The sequence below is a fragment of the Nannospalax galili genome, unplaced genomic scaffold (genome assembly GCF_000622305.1).
Source record: "Nannospalax galili isolate Female #2095 unplaced genomic scaffold, S.galili_v1.0 scaffold1716, whole genome shotgun sequence".
Classification (NCBI taxonomy): domain Eukaryota; kingdom Metazoa; phylum Chordata; class Mammalia; order Rodentia; family Spalacidae; genus Nannospalax; species Nannospalax galili.
In genome coordinates, this window is record NW_008337158.1 from 31621 (window position 1) to 51805 (window position 20185).

The 20185-nt window shown below is 38.1% G+C and overlaps 1 pseudogene; it reads left to right on the plus strand.

Annotated features, from left to right (window-relative positions):
• The window catches only part of LOC103733459, a 22705-nt pseudogene extending 14774 nt beyond the window's left edge, over nucleotides 1–7931 (plus strand).
• The last annotated feature ends 12254 nt before the right edge of the window (nucleotides 7932–20185 follow it).

The following is a 20185-nucleotide window of genomic DNA, read 5'->3' on the forward strand; positions in this document are numbered from 1 at the left end:
TCAAAAAAGAAACAATAACAACAGTAATAATAATAATTAATAACAATAATAATAAATGACCCAATAAAAAGACAGACTATGGATCTGAACAGAGAGTTCTCAGAGAAATAAAAATGGCTAGGAAATAATTTAAAAAGTGCAGAACATCCTTAGTAATTAGAGAAATGTGTATAAAAACCACTTTAAGATTCCATCTTACCACAGTTAGACTGGCTAAGATCAAGAGAACACAATACACCCAATGCTGATGAGGATGTGGAAAAAGGGAAAAGCTCATTCTCCATTCACTGCTGGTGGGAATGCCAATTCATGCAACCCCTATGAAAAGCAGTGTGGAGAACACTTGAAAACTAACAATGAATCTACCATATGACCCAGTTATACCTACTCCTCAGCATATACCCAGAAAGAGGGAAAATGGGGACACTTAAATGGGGAAATCATGGTTGGAAGGGTTAGACAGTGAGAGGGTGAGAGAGGAGGGAGAAATAATGCCTAAGTAGTTTTAAAAAACCAAAGGGAATCATATTAGTTCAACAACCTAATGACAAATTAAATATACATTACCTTTACATGAGTCCATGTCTATAGCTAAAGACTATATAACAAGAAAGAGTACCAGACAGGAAAACCTTTCTTTGAGTTGTTGGCCATGGTGGTCCAAGACTCCCTGAGTTACTCAGGCTATTGCCACAGCCCTTGATGGCCTCCAAGAACTTGAAGATAATATCCTACTGCTGAAGACAGGAACATATTTCAGACACAGGATTAGAGGTAATAGAACTGCAACTGACCTGAAACCACTTCCCTGAAGGCTAGCTCTCATAGCTTTGGAGATCTCTATGAAGTGCCAAGGGAAAACATCAATAGATGATCCAACACCAGCTTCAAGACCAAATAACAACAATGGCCAGCACAGCATACGACATTGGTGCAGTAGTGGTCCTCTTATCTTGGGGGCATTGAACAGCTACCTTGTTGGACTAAAAGCCCACTCGGTGGGAGGAAACTCAAGTGTGGTACTGCAAACATAAACAAATACACATGGCTGGAGTCATCATAGAAAGTTAAAAAATCAATTTACAACAATGAATAGACTTTATATATACAAATAGCAATGAATTAGAGAAAGAGTTCATGGAAACTTCCCCTTTTAAAATAGCCTTCAATAAGCAAAATATCTAGCAATAAATCTAAGGAAAAACATTAGGAATCTCAACAGTGAAATTTTAAACTTTAAAAAAAAGAGATTGGGGCTGGAGAGATGGCTCAATGGTTAAAAACACTGGTTGTTCTTGCAGAAGATCCGGGTTTGAATCCCAGCACCCACATGCCAGCTAACAACTGTCCATAACTCCAGTTCCATGGGATCCGACAGCCTCTTCTGTCCTCTGCGGGCATTACGAGACATAGGTACACTTACCTACATGCAGGCAATACATGCATACACATAAAAATAATAAACACATTTTAAAAATCCTTGAAAGAAAGAGATTGAAGAATACACAAAGAGTTGAAAAGACCCCATTGCTGGTAGAACTAATGTTGTGAAAATGACCATTCCAATAAAAGCAATTTATAGATTCAATGTAATTGGTAGAGTGATGAGTCAGAAGGATATAGGAGAGAATAGAGAGGGAAAAACTAACACTAAAGGCCTTTAGAGAAATCATATGTAAATGTGCTATTTTAGAAGCTCTTTAAAAATATATATATATATACACACACAGAGAGAGAGAGAGAGAGAGAGAGAGAGAGAGAGAGAGAGAGAGAGAGAGAGAGTCAGAGTTACTTTTCTTTGAGTATCCCTATTTTTATTTGTAACATAAACAAATAAATATAAAATAAAAATAAATTTAATATTAATTAATATACTTATGGTTTATGGGTATGAGTGTATAAATGTATATGTTGTGCTGTGCACACAGAGTACAGAAGAGAGCACTGATTCCCCTGGAACTGGAGTCATGGACAGATTTTAGCCAACATGTGGGTTCTGGGATTCTAACCCAGGTCAGCATCAAGAACAGCTGCTGCTCTTAAGAAATGAGCCATCTCTCCAACCCAAACCCCCAAATAAAATTTCATACTAATTACATGGTACAAAATTATCAGAGCATCAATAAAAATATTATCAAAATATTTGGTCTATAGCCCATCTTTTTGTTGGATCATTTATTTTCTTGTTTCTTTTTTAGTTCTGTGTATATTCCAGATATTAATCCTCTGTCGATTTGTAACTGGTAAGATTTTTTCCCACTCAGTAGGTTACTGCTTCACTTCCTTGGTTGTTTCTTTTGCTCTACAGAAGCCTTGTAGCTTAATGAGGTTCCACTTACAGATTGTTGACCTTAATTCCTGAACAACTGGTGTACAATATAGAAAGCTCTTTCCTACACCTTTAACTTAGAGGGTACTGCTTATGTTTTTGTCTATCACTTTGAAAGTTTCAGGTTTTATATTGAGGTCTTTGTTCCATTTGGTGTTGACTTTTGTGCAGGGTGCAAGATAAAGGTCCAATTTCATTCTTCTACAGGTAGAGATCCAGTTTTGTTAGCACTATCTGTTGAAAATGCTGTTGTTCCTCCATTGTGTGTTCTTGGCACCTTTGTCAAGTGTCGGGTGGCTAAAATTATATATAATCATGTTTGGGTTTTCTATTGTGTTCCATCGATCTATGTTTCTACTTTTGTGCCAGTACCGTGTTGTTTTAGTGGCTATAGCTCTGTAATATAACCTGAGATCTGGTATGGTTTTGATTTAGTTTTGATCTTTTTGTCCAAGATTGTTTTGGCTACCAGGTCTTTTCTCATTCCATATGAATTTTAGGATGTTTGTTTCTAGCTCTGTGAAGAATGTCATGAGTATTTTGATTGACATTGCATTGAACTATAGACTGCTTTTGGTAAGACTGTCATTTTTACAATATTAATTCTACCAACCTATGAGCATGTTAGGTCTTTCCAATTCCTAAGCATTTGGGATGGGTATGGTGAATGGGAGGGTTTCCTTGAACTACTTTTCTGATTGCTTGTTATTGAGTCATAAAAAAGCTACTGAATTTTGTAAGTTGATTGTGTAACGTGCCACATTACTGAAAGAATTAATAATTTCTAGCAGTTTTTTTGGTGGAATTTTTGGTATGTCTTATGTATAATATCATGTTGTCTGCAAATAGTGCTAATTTGGCCTCTTCTTTTCCAACTAGTACTCCTTTGATTTCTGTCTCCTCTCTAATGGCTCTTGCAAGAGTTTCAAGCACTATATTGAAAAGGAGTGGAGATAGTGAAGAGCGCTTCTGGATCCTGATTTTAATGGGAATGCTTCCAGTTATTCTCCATTTAGGGTGATGTTGGCTATGGGTTTGCTGTATATAGTTTTAATTATGTTGAGGTATGTTCCCTCCAGACCAATTCCTTCTAAGTCTTTTAACATGAGTGCATATTGGATTTTGTCAAAGGTATTTTCTATAACACCCTGAGGGTTTTGTCTTGAAGTTCATTTTTTATGTTTATTGCCTTTATTGTCTTATGTATGCTGAACTGTGCCTGCATCTCTGAATTAAAGCCAACTTAATCTTGGTGGATGATGTTTTTGATATGTGTCTGAATGCAGACCGAGAATATTTTGTTGAACATTTTTGCATCCGTGTTCTTTAAGGATATGGGCCCAAAGTGGGGTTTTTTGTTATTGTTATTGTTGTTGTTGTTGTGTGTGTGTGTCTTTACCTGGTTTGGGTATTAGAGTGATGCTGGCTTCGTAGAAGTAGTTTGGGAAATGTCCCTCCATTTCAATCTGTTTGAATAATTTAAGCAGTATTGGTTGTAGATATTTGAATGTCTGGTAGAATTCTGCTATGAAACTATATGAACCTGGGTTTTCTTTTTTTTCAGTCTGAAGGTTTTGTATTACTCAGTCTGTTTAAGCTATTGATCTCTTCTTGGTTTAACCTGGGTGTTTTCCATGACTTTAGAAACTCATCCATTTCTTTTAATCTTTCAAATTTAAATTTTAACGGAGTATAGTATTCCCCTAAAATAGTCTGTTTTTGTTTTAGTTTTAGTTTTTAATTTCGTTTTTGTTTTGGTATCTGTTGTGCTAGTTCCTCTTTTGACCCTAATTTTGTTAAATTAGACTTTTAATTTCTTTTTTGCTCAAGTGAGCTAAGGGTCTGTCTAAGTTCTTTTAACATACCAAAGAACCAGATTTTATATTGACTTTTTTTGTATTGTTTCCTTTGTTTCCTGTTTTGGTAATTTCTTCTCATGTACTTATGTTTGGGGTTGGTTTGTTCTTGGCTTTTTCAGAATCTTGAGTTGCACAGTTAAGTAATATAATCAGCTTTTTCTAATTTTTAAATGTAGACAGAGCTGTAAACTTTCCTCTTGGGACTATTTTTCAAGTTTCTCAGGTCTCTCTCTCTCTCTCTCTCTCTCTCTCTCTCTCTCTCTCTCTCTGGTATTCTCATTGTCATTTAGTTTCAGGAATAATTTTATTTCCTTCTTAATTTCTAATTTGACGCATTCATCATTCAGGAGTGTGTTGTTTAATCTCAATGAGTTGATGTATTTAGTAGAGCTTGTTTTGCTGTTGATTATTTTGATTATAGGCTTTATTACAGTGTGATCTGATAGAATGCATGGAATTATTTCAATTATTTAGTATTTGTTGAAATTTGTTTTGTGTTCAAGAATGTGGTCAATTGTAGAATAACTTGCACATGCTGCTAAGTAGAAAGCATATTCTTTGGTGCTTGTGTGGAATATTCTGTAGATGTTTGTTAGGTCCATATGGTGTAAAATGTCATTTAATTCAGATATCTCTGTTTATTCTTTATACAGTTGACCTATTTACTGAAGATATTGGGTCACTGAAGTCACCCACTATTATTGAGTTGGGGTTAATCTGTGTTTTATAATCCTGGAGTGCTGTCTATATGAAATTGGGTGCATTGGAGTTTGATCTATATATGTTCATGATTGTAACATCTTTTGATTGATTGTTCCTTTGATTAAAATGAAGTGAGCATCTGTCTTTATCTCTTCTGATTAGTTTTATTGTGAAGTTGATTTTGTCAGATATTACAATTGCAGGACCTGCTTACTTCTTAGACTCCTTCCCTTGCTGTATGATTTTCCATTCTTTCACTAAGGTAGTGTCTATCCTTGAAGGTAAGATGAGTTTCTTGAAGATGACAAAAAAAATGGCTCAAGAAAGAAAACCTATCTTTTTATATTGATATCATTAACAAAATTTAGAAATAATCTTAGTATAATTATATAATCTGACTAAATATCAGTTTCCTTATATAAATGATTGATTTAAAGTGAATTTGTTATTATATCTAAAGCTAAAAAAAGTAAATTACATGATATTATTAATACATATAAAATTATAATCTGTTCAGTACAAGAGATGAGAAACATATCGGTAATTTTAAGAATATAAACAGAAGTTGAAAAATTTGGGACAATACTAAAAGATTGTGTATACAGACAGAGAAATGGTATGTAAAATATGTATTAGATGTGCACGTGTGCGTGTGTGTGTGTGCTTGTCAAACTGAAGTATATGTGCCATGATTGAAATGTATTTATTGTCTAAAAATTAAAGAGTGAAAAATGTAAATTCATGGTTAAGGTAAAAATCTCAAGAAAAAATGATAACCACAAAACACAAGTTTGATCAGTTTAGGATTCTCAGAAACTCATTAGAAATAATTTTTTCTGACTCAATGGATACATAAGAGAACATGATCCTGAAGGTATGTGTGTGTTTCTTTCCTTATTTAAGAGCACTTGAATATTTAATCAAATATAATTATTGTCGAATTACTGAGATTTCCTGAGAAAAAGAAGAGAATATTAACCACAGAGATTAAAAATCATCTTCCCTCTCATAAACTGTTTCATGAAAATCTTCACGGGTAAGCTGTAGTTGCAGTGTTTCAATAATTTAGGTAAGAATTGCTCAAAATTTGTGGGTTAAGGTCATGTAATATTACAGAAAATATGAAAATCTGAGTTTCTTATTTTAAAGGAAGCTATTAACTATCTGAGGCTCATGCACCCCTTGCCTTGCTATTAAACAAATTTAGATATATGTCAAATAATCATTTATTTCAAAAATGCACAAATAGAAATTTGAAAATGAGTTTATTTGACTCAATACAGTTATTCATCAAAATCATAAATTTATGGAATTAGTGGTACATGTCGTAAAGACATGAGAAATCAGGGAAATACTTGAATATTTACATTGAGAACTTAGATAAGAAGCATTAAGAAAGTGTGATGAGAACTTTCAAATAATATTGATTCATTCATATAAGATGATATTAAAATAATGAAGAAAGTTTAAATATTGTTTTTTATATTTTCCTTTCTAAATCACTTCAAGATACTCTACTAACTTGCAAAGACAGAATGAGGAAACAGAAATTCAGTTTTTCCACATACCATCATATAAGGACAAAAAAGTAAGCAAATTTCATTGGAATAAAATACGTAAGGGAAAGCTCTCATACCTAGTGAAATATGACAATATCCACAAGGAGTTAGTTCTGTTTTTATAAATTGGTTAATTTATATTTCAACACATGGTATACTAGGTATTTATGGAGAAATTGTGAGACATGATCTGTATTTAATCTTAGTTCTTAGTCTCATAAATTACATGAAAACTATGAAGAGCAACAATAATGACTGCATTTATTTCCTTGGTAACAGGAATTAATTTGATATAAATGTGCTACTGTGGTATAAAAGGATGAAATAAAAACTTACTTTTAGTAAGAATTAAAGAAAAACTTAAGGGAAGATTTTATATTGAAAAAACTATGTTGGAAATGAATATTTGTAACAATAAACAATAAAGAAATAAGCATGGCAAAAATACAAAGGTGCATATTTAATAAAATCCCACTGATAAAATAAGAAAATATTTCACTCTCAAAATGTGATCTTATTAGTAATGAATAATTAGCAATAACTTTGGGGAAACAAGTCTAATAAAATAAAATTTATTCCTTGAGTTCATTTTAATTTCATCTTAATTCAATTTTAGTGTAACAAATCTTATCAAAAACAAATTAGAGTAATGGGGAATAGTAATTTAAGGACAAAGACAACCATATTTATGCATCTTCTTCAGTCAACACAAAAATCAGTGTGTTTGAAAAAAATGAATGAGTCAAGCATGCTGAATTTATCATATCTGCAGATGCAAAGCATGTGAAAACAGAAAAATCAAATATCACAATGATGGAATTTTTTCTCCTGGGGTTTTCTGATGTTACCCATCTCAAGTGGATTCTGTTTGGGATATTTTTCCTCATGTACTTGACTATTCTGACATGCAACAGCATTATAATTCTAGCAACAAGAATTGACCCTGCTCTTCAGACACTGATGGATTTTTTTCTTAAGCAATTTTTCTTTTGCGGAAATCTGTTATGTAACAGTCACTATCCTAAGAATGCTCATGGACCTGGCTCCCAAAAAAGAAACATCTCTTTACTGAACTGTGCAATACAAATGTGGATTTTCCTTCTATTTGCAGCTAGTGAGTGCCTCCTCCTGACAGTGATGACCTATGACCTCTCTGTGACCATTTGTAAGCCTTTGCTCTATGTTCTGATGATGAACCACAGGGTGTGTGTACAGCTGGTGGCTGCCTGCTGGGTCACTGTCATTCCAGTAGTGACTGGACAAACGTACCACATTTTCTCATTGCCCTTTTGTGGATCTAACAGAATTAATCACTTCCTCTGTGATGTTCCACCTATACTCAGTCTTGCTTGTGGAGACGCATGGTTATGTGCTACAGTCATGACCACACTGATAAAAATCTGTATTATGTCAAAGTTCATTTGTTTGACTGAGTTAAAGATTTCTATACAGAGTCCTATTTTTTCAGCTATAAAGAGCTAATTTCTGAGAACACTCTGACCTCTTAATAGTCAATCACAGAAGTTCAAGACAAACAAGTGTGACACAGTGAAAAGTAGGTAAATGTTACAGAGCCATGGAGGTTTTTGTTTTGCAGTGTAAGCTTTTCAATTTTTTAGTAGATATATATCTATTTCAATAGATACTTACTGAAGTTTTATACATTTCATACAATGTAACTTAATCATATTTAGACCCCCTCTACTATCCACATTCCCCAAAATCCCCCACAATGGATTTCATGCATTTTGTTATATATGTTAAGCCATATCTAGTTAAACTTACATACCCAGATGTCCCTCAGTGTGAGTGAGTTCATTCACTGCATTCTAATGATCCTGTCCCAGAACCTTCCAAATACTAACAGCTCTTCAGTTAGGGTTGAGGTCTCTTGAAATCGTCCCCACAACCCCTGCTGCTCTTTGTCCTGTGGAACACTCAATCCCAAATGGACACTCATCTCTATCATATCCCTCTCCCCAGTGCTTGGGGATATTTGCAGAAGGGGTTATGAGGAGATTTTGAGTCAGTAATGGTGAACACCAACTAGGAAGGAGTGTTTTCCAGACAGTTGGGCATTTGCATACACGAACACACAAGTGTGATAGCATACATAGACCTGTTCAAGCTCAAGCCAGAAAAATCTCTCAATGTTCTTTTCATATTATAAATCCTGAGTACAAATAAATGCACAACATGTCCCTTAGCATGATTCCCTCCATTGGCAGCTTTTGGTGTTATGAATCAAATTTTAGTTTAATATTAAAATTTTTAGAATTTTTTCCAAAAACTGTCCAAACTCATGGGAAGCCATTTGAGTGCTACTGCCTTAAAAAATCTCTACTGCTGCAAAGAAGAAGCTTCTTTGAAGAGTTCTTTTCTTGTCTGTAAATATAAGAACCATATTTAGCATGCCGTAAGAAATTTCATTTGTCTAGAATTATGATAGATAAAGGGTTTTCTCTGGGATCTATGACCTCTCCCTGCATGTGTATTTGTCTAAGTTTACAGTGCCACTCATGAGTTCCCTCCCACTGAGAGGGCTTTAAGTTTAATTAGACAGCTGTTGATTAACCACTAGATAGTTTTGCTGCTATTGCACTAATAGGAATAGTTTGCTGTGGCAATGCTGTGATCCTTAGGCTTTATAGCTAGTTTGGACCTTTCTCCTTTTACTCTAGATTTTTTTGACTAGATCCAGTGTATGAACATTCAATGAGGGATATCTTGGTACAAATGCTTTACCAGATAAGAATGAGCATATATAATAGAATACCTGAAATTTTGGGGGGTTGCTATGGGGGACAAGGAGGAGGAGGGGGTTTAAATTTAATTGAAATCTATTTTATGTAATGTACAAAAACAGTAAAAATTGGAGAAAAACCATAAAGGATATCTCTATCCAAAAATTGCAAATGTAACTGTATTTTTAAAGAAGGTCTTTAGACATATAATCAATTAGGGATTTTCAAAGGAGGTTACCTGAAGTTATCGTGCTTTATGGTGAATTCCTCCAGGTGTTCACAATACTTGTAAGAGTCAAAAGGTAAAACTTTGAAGAACAGACAGAGAGCCCCATATGAAGAGGTGAGCTGACAAGGTGTGATTCAGACACAAAACATGCAATGCAGCGACACTTAGAGCTAGAAAGAGTGAATAATGGTATCCCTGGAAGCAGATGGAGGAAGAGAGGCCTCACACACAAGGATATTTTAGATATTGGCCTTAAGAATTTTGAGAGTCTAATTTGTCTTGAATATACAAATCTTACTGAGGAAAGCATACCTAAGGAAAGAACTCACCATGTAAATATTTTTAATAATTAATAAAGTATTTTAACATGATCATATAGAATTAATTATTTATAGGCCAAATCATAGTGGATTCATCATCTTCCCATGTTATATTTATTATTGCTTTGGTCATTGGAAAATTTGATACTTCTTGCTATTGATAAAATTACAACACAGATGAATACATGGAACTGTGTTGTCTGGACACGATAGGGTCCTTGCACAACACTGATGACAGTATGCACAAGAGCTGTAAAAACCCATGGTAGACAAGTGTTCAGAAAAATGAGGGAGGTGAGGGAAAAGCCTCAGCCATAGATAAGGATCTATTGGCAACTGATAGATGCTGGGAGAGGGAGAGTCAGTTTCCTTACCGGTTTGACCTCTTGTACATTGGTCAGGCTCCATGGGATAGACCCACATCCCAGAGCACATGGGAAACAGATTAAACTCCATCAGCCTTTAAAAATGTAATAAAGAGCCTGAAGTTGGGGGCTGTATTTAGGTGAGGGTGCAGAAAGGAGAATGGGTCTGAATATGATCAAGGCATGTTGTTTAAAACCCCCAAATCAATAAAAGTGTTTTTCCAAAATTATTTTATTTATTTTTTTATTTTATGTGTATGCATGTATTGCCTGGATGTAGGTAAGTGCACCCGTGTCATGCAATGCCCGCAGAAGACAGAAGAGGCCATTGGATCCCCTGAAACTGGAGTTACAGACAGTTGTTAGCTGCCATGTGGGTGCTGGGATGCGAACGCAGATCTTTTGCAAGAATAGTCAGTGTTCTTAACCGCTGAACCATCTCTCCAGCCCCAATAAAAGTGTTTTTAAAAAAGAAAATAATTTTATTTTCAATTTCTATCAGTGAAAACTCCCTTTGAAGAAATAACGTTAAGTTCAAGCACATATACACATACATATACACACATATATGTGTATATATATGTATACCTTTAAGTCACATGGGGGGAATATATATATATTCCTCCAATGTGACTTAAAGGTAATATTTGGGTTCAACTTTTAGCAAATTAAAATAAAACTGCACCTAAATAGGATTAATTCTTACTTAGAATACAGTAAGTTATTGGTGTACATTTAAGTAAAACAGTAACAATTATCCACTCAAGATAACACTTTAGAGCAGCTACACCAAGGGGAATCTAACTCCACAAGATAGAAACTATAAGAACTGGAGAGATGCTCAGTGGTTAAAAGCACTGGTTATCCTTACAGAGGACCTCATTTTGGTTCCCATACCCCACGTGGCAACTAACAACTATCTGTAACTCCAGTACCAGGGTGTTCAATGTCCTCTTCTGACCTCCATGGGCATTGCATGACATGGGCACACTTACATACAGACAATACACTCAGACATAATAAATAATGAAACAAATAACAAAATACTTAGAAAGAAAACTATAGTTTTAGATATAACAACACAATTTTGAATATATATATTTCCAAAATTGTGTAATGATTGATTTGTTATCATTGTTCACATTCTGTAATTTTGATTTTAAGTCTAATTGAAAAAAATACCACAATGCCTTTTTTTGCATTTTTAGAGGACATCACATTTCAAATACTCTAGTCATAAAAAATTGTATTTAAACACTAAAAATTTGATCAGTGAGATTAAAATAATCAGTGTCAGTAACAGTATAATGCTGGGGGTTTTTTGGTCTCCATTGAAATGGACTTATTTGAATGAAACTCAAAAAATTTTCAAGGAATGTAGAAAGGTGAAATTATCAAAAAGAAAATTGAGACCAAAATGGATCTATTCTTCCTTGTTTGTATAATTAGAGCAAGTTGTCAGAACCATATTCTTGGGCCTTACCCAGTATTACAAACTTGATTTGTCTTATCTAGACTGATAATAAAAAAATAGACTTTTTTATTCTCAGAAAAGTTTTTCTCAGTGATAAAGATAGAGCTTATAAGGCTAGAGAGATGGCTCAGCGGTTAAGAGCATTGGCTGCTCTTTCAGAGGACCTGGGTTCAATTCCCAGCACCCACATGATGGCTAACAACCGTAAGTAAATCCAGTTCCAGGTGATGACTCCCTTTTCTCACCTCGGTGGGTATTGCATGACACAGGCACACCCAACAACATGCAGGCATTACACTTGTATACATAAAAATAATAAATAAAATATTTTTAAAAGTTAGAGCTTATATAGGTAATGGGTAAATCTATACAAACTCACAGATAATGTACAAAACATCATGCATTTCAATGTTGTCAATGTTTTCTGACACCTAGCTAGAACATTAATAAAATAAAGCAATGCATACTTCTTATCCCATAGTTTTATAGATTGTAAATCTTGTCCATTATCTGTTTTATCTGCTTTGAATCTCAGAGCCTGATATTATGGTGCCATTGAGTACATTTTTGTTTCAGGAGTCAAATGATAGTGATGTTTAGACTATTGAAATTACCAGAGTTTTATCTCTAAACCCAGTGAGCACACATAACATAGTAGGAACAATAGATATTCATTATGTCATTTAAAAGTATTTTATGAAATGTTTCTAGTTACTTAAACACTCAAAGAATAACAAATGAATACTATATTATCTTTTATGCCAACACCTTCAATAACCCAAATAAATGGTAAAAATAAATATTTTGATCTGAGTCATGGGGGGTCTCTCTGTGCCACATTGGATGAGTAACAATATTCTTGGGGCTGGGGAGATGGCTCAGATGGCAGGGGGAAATGAATTTGTAGCCACACCACCCAAAAATTAATGGAAAGTCTCATGCAGTGCAGTCAGAGTTCTCCAAAGAAACAGAACCAGTAGAATGAATATATATGTATAGAGATTTATCAGCTTAGCTCACAGGATAGAGTCTGAGTAGTCCAATAATGGCTGCACCACACTGGAGAGGCTGAGAATCCATAGTCGCTCAGTCCACAAGGCTGGATGTCTCAGTAGTCCTGATCTGGTGCTGAAGGTCTGACAAATTCCAAAAGATCAGCTAGTCTTCAGTCTACAGCATCAAGACAACTCACCAGTGAGAGAGAAGGCAAGCAGCAAGAAGCCAGGCATTCTCCTCTGCCATGGCCTTTTATACAGGCTGCCATCAGAAGGTAACACCCACATTTAGGGTGTGTCTTCCAGCTTCATATGATCCAATCAAAAGATCTCTCTCATTTCAGTTAATCCCAGATCCAGTCAAGTTGACACCCAGGATTAGCCATCACAAGTCCATCCCTTGTCAACTTGACACCCAATATCATCTCTCTATGTCGTGCTTAATTTTCAAATGAAAACAATGTTGAGATATTAATCTCACCTAACATGATATAACTATCCCATCATACAATGATCAATGAGTTTTATATCTTAGAGTAGGTGACGAGATCTTCAAGGAATGTTTAGTCCTTTAGTGTCTCATAACCCAATATAATCATATAGGTTCACAACACTCAACCACTTAACAATTACACATTCAAAAAAAGAATAACAAGTATCTTCTCAACATATGTGTATACATGCACAAGCCTATTCTTCAACCAAATAGGACAAGAATATTCATGTCAATTACAATCCATGTTTCTGCAACTGGTCACGTGGCCTAAGTTGGTATTTGTAACAGCCTTCCTCTACGACCCATTCTGTATTTCCTCCACAATCAGCAAGCTCCTCTGCAGGTCTTGGCTCTTTCCCTGGAGGAGTGACCCATACTTTCATCCCTGAAGGGTCTGGGCCATTTGTTGTCCTGTCTGGACTGGGTTACTGCCGTTTCCCATTGACCTTAATCACAGGACATGGTAACACTAAAAGTCGCCCTAAGGAATCTCCTGCCTTCCAGATATAATCTTCATTACCTCCATTGTAGAGAACCAGTCCAATTTCCCCCTGGTAGTCTGGGTCAATCACCCCTCCTAATACTATTATTCCTTTCTTAGCCTGCTGACTTAATGGCATCAGAAGCCCAAAGTGTTCAGGGGGAAGTCTTAGCTTCCAGTGCAACGGAATGTTTTCTGTCGCTCCTGACAGAAGCACTCCCTCCTCTGGAACCAAAACATCCAAGCCAGTAGAATGCAAAGTCGAGGGTACAGGAAGCAAAAATTTTCCTAGTGGGTCACCAGGGGTGATAGTGAGTGGAATCATTCCCACTTCTATGCCTTGATTCCTGGACCCATGAATCCTGGCTATAGGAGAAACTGTACCATATATTGGATGCTGATTCAAAGCATGCACTGCCTTCTGGAGGATCCTTTCCCAGCCCTCCAGGTTATTGTCACCTAATTGGCACTGTAACTCTGTCTTTAAAAGACCATTCCATCATTCTATCAAGCCAGCTGCTTCAGGATGGTGGGGAACATGGTAAGACCAGTGGACTCCATGACCATGGGCCCACTGTCACACTTCTTTGGCTGTGAAGTGAGTTCCCAGGTCTGAAGCAATGCTGTGTGGAATACCATGACAGTGGATAAGGCATTCTGTAAGTCCCTGGATGGTACTCTTGGCAGAAGCATTACGTGCAAGAAAGGCAAATCCATAACCAGAATAAGTGTCTATTCCTATAAGGACAAAGTGCTGTCCCCTCCAAGATGGAAGTGGTCCAATGTAGTCAACCTGCCATCAGGTTGCAGGCTGGTTGCCACGGGGAAGAGTGCCATATCAGGGTCTCATTATTGATCTCTTCTGTTGGCAGATCTGGCACTCAGCAGCAGCAGAGACAGGTGAGCTTTCATGAGTGGGAATCCATGCTGTCGAGCCCATGCATAACCTCCATCTCTGCCACCATGGCCACTTTCTTCATGGACCCATTGAGCAATGACAGTGATAGCTGAAGAAAGAGGCTGACAATCCACAGAGCAGGTCATCTGATCTACTTGATTATTGAACTCATCTTCTGCTGAAGCCACCTTTTGATGAGCATTTACATGAGACACAAGTATGTTCACATCCTTTGCCCATTTGGAGAGTTCTATCCACAAACTTCTTCCCAAAATGTCTTTCTCATCAATTTTCCAAGTATGCTCCTTCCAAGTCCCTGACCATCCAGCCAAACCACTGGCTAACAGCCCATGAATCAATATATAATCGCACTTCTGGCCATTTTTCCTTCCAAGCAAAATGCATGGCCATGTTCACTGCCCAAAGTTCTGCCCACTATGAAGACTTTCCTTCCCCAGTGTTCTTCAGGGTTGTTTCAGAAATTGGCTATAATGCCGCAACTGTCCACTTCTGAGGGGTGTGTGCATAGAGTGCAGAACCATCTGTAATCCAAGCCCTAGTCTTCACTTCCTCAGTCAACTGATCATAGGGCATGCCCCATGGAGCCATAGGTGCATGCTTGAGAACAGGAGGCATCATAACAGGAGTAGGAACCATAGGCGTTTGGACAACTTCTTCATGTAACTTGCTTGTGCCCTCTGGGCCTGCTTGGGCCCGATCATGTATATACCACTTACATTTTGATAATGGATTGTTGCTGTGCATGTCCTACTTTATGGTTTGGGGGGTCAGATAACACACAGCTCATGTTGGGCAGCTCCAGGAATACGGTGACTTGATGGCCCATTTTCAAATGTTCAGTTTCCACTAAGGCCCAATAGCAGGCTAAGAGCTGTCTCTCAAAGGGAGAACAGTTGTCTGCAGATGAAGGCAAAGCCTTACTCCAAAATCCACCTGGCCTCTGTTGTCATTCACCTATGGGGGCCTGCCAGAGATTCCAAACAGCATCTTTATCTGCCATTGATACCTCGAGCACCATCAGGTCTGCTGGATCATATGGCCCAAGGGGCAGAGCAGCTTGCATAGCAGCCTAGACCTGTTGAATGGCACTTTCCTGTTCCAGGCCCCACTCAAAGGTAGCTGACTTCTGAGTCACTTGGTATATGGGCTGTAGTAACATACCCAGACGAGGAATGTGCTGCCTCCAGAATCCAAACAGGCCCACTAAGCATTGTGCTTCTTTCTCGGTAGAGGGAGGGGCCAAGTGCAACAACTTATTCTTCACCTTAGAAAGAATGTTTCTACATGCTCCACACCACTGAACTCCTAGAAATTTCACTGAGATAGAAGGCCCTTGAATTTTGGTTGGATTTATTTCCCATCTTCTAATCCGCATATGTTTTACCAACAAGTCCAGACTGTCTGCTACCTCCTGCTCACTGGATCCAATCAGCATAACATCATCAATATAGTGAACCAGTGTGATATTTTGTGGAAGAGTCAGGTGATCAAGATCCCTTCGAACTAAGTTATGGCAAAATGCTGGAGAGTTACTATACCCTTGAGGCAGGACAGTAAAGGTATACTGTTGGCTTTGTCAGCTGAAAGCAAATTACTTCTGGTGGTCCTTATGAACTGACATCGAGAAGAAAGCATTTGCCAAATCAATAGCTGCATACCAGGTACCATGATATGTATTAATCTGCTCAAGTAAGGAAACCACATCTGGTACAGTAGCTGTAATTGGAGTCACTACTTGATTAAGTTTTCAACAGTCAACTGTCATTCTCCATGACCCATCTGTCTTCTGCACAGGCCAAATAGGAGAGTTAAAGGGAGATGTTGTGGGAATCACCACCTGTGCATCTTCCAAATCCTTGAAGGTAGCACTAATTTCTGCAGTCCCTCCAGGGATGCGATACTGTTTTGGGTTCACTATTTTCCCAGGCAGAGGAAATTCCAGTGGTTTCCATTTTGCCTTTCCAACCATAATAGCCCTCACTCCATATGTCAGGGAGCCAATGTGGTGATTCTGCCAATTCCTAAGTATATCTATCCTAATTATACATTCTGGTACTGGGAAAATAACCACAGGATGAGTTCGGGGACCCACTGGACCCACTGTCAGACTTCAGCTAAAACTCCACTTATCACCTGACCTCCATAAGCCCCTACTTTAACTGGAGAGCCACGATGCTTTTAGGGTCTCCTGGAATCAGTGTCAACTCAGAACTAGTATCCAATAGGCTGCGGAAAGTCTGATTATTTCCTTTCCCCCAACGTACAGTTACTCTAGTAAAAGCCCACAGGTCCCTCTGGGGAAGGATGAGTGAGAGACAAACAGCATAACTCTTTGGTACGGTGACAAGGTCCTTCCTCAAGGGCACCCAGCCTTCCCTTCATTCAAGGGATTCTGGGTTGTAAACTGTCTCAAGTCTGAAAATTGGTTGACTGAGCGAGATCCTCTATTGTTATGATCCAATACTGACTTTCTGTCATTTGTCCTAGAGCTTTTCTGCTTATACAGATCAAATAAAAACTTAGTAGGCTTCTTATATATTTGGTCCCTGGAAACACTGTGATTGATAAGCCAGTACCACAGGTCCATTCGAGTCTTACCATTGTAGGTATTCTTTTGCCTTTGCTGCCCATTATGATAAGTACGCTCACCTTGTCTTAGGTAATTCAATACTGCCACCTGACCCCTACTCTGAGGTCCTGATATATCTATTATATTTACATTTAATTTATGCAATTGAGCAGCTTCATCTCCAAGTGTAAGATCTGGCATAAGGAAAAGAGACAAAACAAAGCTCTTCAAACGTTCGGGTGTCTCAGTACTTTCCATCTTATAAAATCAGTAAAAGGCATGTCCTCTGGGCCCTCCCATTATGGAGGATTTGGTGTTGCACTGCAAATCCACTCAAGCATACCAATTTGCCTGAGCCTTACAATCCCTTCATCAACACCAAGCCAAGGGATATCAAGTATCTCTGGCTCTCTGTCAGTAGGCCACCTTTTGATAAATACCTCAACCAATCAAATAAACTTTTAACACCTTTTTTAGTTGCATGAGTTTCTAGATTTAACCTAGAATCTCAAGTCAGGGGGCCCATGTCAATAAACTCAGCCTGATCCAATTTTATGTTCCTTCCACCATACCCTTAAAATCCATTCCCAGACATATTCATTAGACTTCTGCTTGAATGAATTAGAAAATTCACTAAGTTCTTTAGTGGTGTAGCACACCTCCTCATGGACCACACTTTCCATCTCTCCTCCAGGGGCCTGCTTAGCTTTCAGTCTGGTTATAGGTCTAGAGGCAACAACGACTGGGCCCTGAGGGACATCAGTTTAGTCTTGCTGAATGGGATTACCTTCCGCAATCTGTTTAGCTTTGAGTCTAGTTATAGGTCTAGAGGCAACAATAACTGAGCCCTGAAGGACATCAGCTTTGTCTTGCTGAAGTGGATTAGTTTCCTCAGGCAAGGGTGGGGAGGGTGGGTCTGCTGAGGGTGAGGAGATTAATTCATCAGGTGAAGCAAATTCCTTAGAGTCTGAGGATTCAAAATCCTCAGCCTCCTCAGGGTTCTCCCACACATCTCCATCCCAAGTGTCAGGATTCCAATCTTTCCCTACCAATGGTCTCACATTTACTGATGACGCCCTTAGAGGCTGGGAGTTAAATTTGCGTTGCAGGTCAGTGTAGCTGGAATTCTCTCTGAGTTTCCTGTGTGATCAGACAAACCATATAATTTATTTTATGTAAGTTTATTAACTTACAAAGGAATGAGTACCCAGTGCCTAGCCCCCCCACCGCCATCACGACTCAGAGCCCTCCTTATTAGACCATGCCACGCCCATAGCCCCACTAGCATTCACTCATACCTCCAGGGCCAGTGATCTCGCCCCAGGTCTACAGGGAGTCAGTCCATTCTATCTTTGAGTTGCTGCACTGGCTGCGAGTTTCCTACACCATCACGCTCTACTGGTGGCTCCTGGCTTCCCTTCCTAGTTCCCACTCCATGTCAGGCCCCACTCATTGGAGGAACTAGCCAATTGGGAGACACTCCACCCCTTTCCTCCACTCTTACAATCTTACCATCCATCTTCTGCTAAAGTCTCTGAGCCTTGGAGGGGGTGATAGATGTAGGGTGATCTCTCTTGTATCATGGTGACATAGTGGCTTCTTGGGCCTCCCCATTAGTTGTCCTTAGGCCATGGCCACTGATCTATTCTTTTACTATAAAGACAAATGGAAGGAAATAGACACATTTAAACAAACATGAATGTAAATACAAATGCCTAGATGATATCCCAGTATGTGTACTATACTCATTAAACAATATACTTATGATGGCTTCTCCATTAGGGCCTGTAGCCTTTCTCAACAAAAGGTGTTGGCCTGGTCTAGAGCACCAGATGTGTGTTCTACCCCAGGAGCAGGCCTTATCCAATTAGAAATTTGTCAGTTGTACATATGTGGTTGAGCCATTTTTACACTTGCAGGTATTGCTTGCATGTCCGTAGTGTGAAGCACGTGGATCAGCATTGAGTAGACTTAAAGGGGATCCTTTCTTCCCCAACCATCGGTATAGAGCCTTCCAGCAATATGAACGTCATCCATCCAGTGGCATGGAGTTTTTTGGCTTAGTCTCAATTCCATCTCTTCTTCTCCAGTGCTCAAAACATGCAGTGTCCTCAGCAACATGGCCTTACCGACCTTTCTAGTGTACAACCAACATTAATGGCAATAGCCTTGGTGAATTGGAGGATCTCAAGGTTCTCTCTCTGACCAACAGCTCATGGGGGGGGGGCAACCCACACCTGGTACTGTAGATTTTCTTAACAGTTGTCTATCACAGGCCTTTGTTTCTTCAGGTAGCTTTCAAATAGGTTTCACATCTGTAAAACACTCAAAGGAACATTAACATTATATATTAAATCACTCATAGACAAGGTCTCATAAAGCATGGAAAGTTTCTGTCCATTCGTATTAACTGTTTTCTCCATAGATCCTTGTTAGGTACCATAGCATGGGTATGAGGCACTAATTTGGTTAGCTCATTACCATTTTTAGTTATACCTTTGGATTCTTTTATTTTTCATACACTTACAGGTGTTGGCTCCAGTTGCCTGACCTTGCACTGGGCTAAGGAGGCAGGGGGCTTATCCTGTCACCCCTGCACTTGGTTCCCTGAGTCAGACAGGCTCTATGTCTGCCTCCTGACTTTAGCCACATCTATCATCTTACCATTGACCACACCAGGTTGCTGGAGGACAACATGGTGGGAAAACCTGCTTTCACCCCTAGTATAGCCTTTATCAGAAGAGAAATGCATCTTATTTAATCCTTGGGGATTCTTAACCACCCCTGGTACAGTTGCTATCCTTCGAATGTCCTTTGTAAACTGTTCTTCTGGTTTTAAAGCCTTCCAGAAATGCCTAAGTACCAAATTTCCTTTTCTATCAGTTTTTTCTCTGGGAATTTGGGCTCGACATATATCTTGCCACATTTGTCTCTGAGTAACCCAAAGTGACCATTTTTTCTGTCTGGTCTATTTTATATTTCTTGCATGGTGTTCTGCTATTCTACAGACACACTTTACATACTAAAGGCCAGAATCACTTAGATTTTCCAAAGCCTCTCTCACTTTACAAAGATCCTGTCCCATCAAAGGGCTTAATAAAGCCATTAAAGCTCCATACCATTCTCAAGGTCCCAGTTGAATTA